We start from the raw sequence: 2,541 nt of genomic DNA, 5'->3' as shown, positions 1-2,541 counted from the left end.
ACTCTGTCTCCAAACAGATTGAAGCGAGATTCCATATGACACACATGATCTAGGAGTTCTATTGGGGAGTGTCCAAATTGATTTCTGATCATATGGTATGTTCCATGCAAACCGTGCACCTATCTTGCATGAAGATTAGAACTATCTCCAAACAGAAAGAACCAAGATTCCACTTGAGCCTTTTCACCTAGGATTATCATCGGGTGGTTCCATAATGGTTTCTGAGCCTATGGTGCATTATGCGCAAACCATGCACCAATCTTGCACCTATACTAACACTGTCTCCAAACAGATTGAAGCGAGATTCCATATGACACACATGATCTAGGAGTTCTATCGGTTGCGTCCAAATTGATTTCTAAGAATATGGTACGTTCCATGCAAACCGTACACCTATCTTTCATCAAGATTAGCACTATCTCCAAACAGACCGAAGCGAAATTCCATATGACACATGTCGTCTAGGAGTTCTATTGGGGTGCATCCAAATGGATTTCTTAGCATATGGTATGTTCCATGCAAACCGTGCACCTATCTTGCATCAAGATTAAATCTCTAAACAGATCGAACCGACCTTCCACTTGAGCCTCTTCACCTAGGATTATCATCGGGTGCTTCCATAATGGTTTCTGAGCCTATGGTGCATTATGCGCAAACCATGCACCAATCTTGCACCTAAACTAACAGTCTCCAAACAGATTGAAGCGAGATTCCTTATGACACACATGATCTAGGAGTTCTATCGGGTGCGTCCAAATTGATTTTTAAGAATATGGTATGTTCCTTGCAAAACGTACACCTATCTTTCATCAAGATTAGCACTATCTCCAAACAGACCGAACCGAGCTTTCACTTGAGCCTCTTCACCTATGAGTACCATCAGGAACATCCACAACGATTTCTGAACCTATGGTGCACTAGGCTCAAACCATGCAACTATGTTGCACCGAAACTAATACTATCTCCAACTGGACCGAAGCGAGATTCCATATGATACACTTCATCTAGTAGTTCCATCGGGTGCATCTACAGTTCCATCGGGTTTGTCCAAATTGATTTCTGAGCATATGGTATGTTTCATGCAAACCGTGCACCTATATTGCATCAAGATTAGAACTATCTCCAAATAGACAGAACCAAGTCCACTTGAGCCTCTTCACCATGGAGTACCATCGTGTGCGTCCAAAATAGTTTCTTAGCCTATGGTGCCTTTGGCTCCCCCCCGTATACCTATCTTGCACAGAAACTAACACTATCTCCAAAGAGACCGAAGTGAGATTCTATATGACAAACGTCATCACGAAGTTCTATTGGGTGCTTCCAAATATATTTTGAAGCATATGGTACGTTCCATGCAATTCGTGCACCTATCTTGCATCAAGATTACCACTATCTCCAAACAAAAGCAAACTGAGCTTCCACTTGAGCCCCTTTACCCAGGAGTATCATCGGGTGCATCCAAAATGGTTTCTTAGCCTATGATGTATTAGGCGCAAACTGTGTACCTATCTTGCACCAAAACTAACTCTGTCTCCAAACAGACCGAAGCGAGATTCCATATGACACATGTCATCTAGGAGTTCTATAGGGGTGCGTCCAAATGGATTTCTTAGCATATGGTATGTTCCATGCGAACCGTGCACCTATCTTGCATCAAGATTAAATCTCTAAACAGATCGAACCAACCTTCCACTTGAGCCTCTTCACATAGGATTATCATCGGGTGCTTCCATAATGGTTTCTGAGCCTATGGTGCATTATGCGCAAACCATGCACCAATCTTGCACCTAAACTAACACTGTCTCCAAACAGATTGAAGCGAGATTCCATATCACACACATGATCTTGGAGTTCTATCGGGAGCGTTCAAATTGATTTCTAAGAATATGGTACATTCCATGCAAACCGTACACCTATCTTTCATCAAGATTAGCACTATCTCCAAACAGACCGAACCGAGCTTTCACTTGAGCCTCTTCACCTAGGAGTACCATCGGGAACTTCCACAACGATTTCTGAGCCTATGGTGCACTGGGCACAAACCATGCAACTATCTTGCACTGAAACTAATACTATCTCCAACTGGACCGAAGCGAGATTCCATATGATACACTTCATCTAGTAGTTCCATCGGGTGCATCTACAATTCCATCGAGTCTGTCCAAATTGATTTCTGAGCATATGGTATGTTCCATGCAAACCGTGCACCTATCCTGCATCAAGATTAGAACTATCTCTAAATAGACAGAACCAAGATTCCACATGAGCCTCTTCAACAAGGAGTACCATCGCGTGCGTCCAAAATAGTTTCTTAGCCTATGGTGCATTAGGCACAAACCGTGCACCTATCTTGCACCGAAACTAACATTATCTCCAAAGAGACCGAAGTGAGATTCTATATGACACACGTCATCTAGGAGTTCTATTGGGTGCTTCCCAATATATTTCTAAGCATATGGTACGTTCGGTGCAATTCGTGCACCTATCTTGCATCAATAGCACTATCTCCAAACAAAGCAAACTGAGCTTCAACTTGAGCCC

This window comes from Sorghum bicolor, chromosome 8 (assembly GCF_000003195.3).
Source record: "Sorghum bicolor cultivar BTx623 chromosome 8, Sorghum_bicolor_NCBIv3, whole genome shotgun sequence".
Lineage (NCBI taxonomy): Eukaryota > Viridiplantae > Streptophyta > Magnoliopsida > Poales > Poaceae > Sorghum > Sorghum bicolor.
This window is presented reverse-complemented; position numbering follows the sequence as displayed.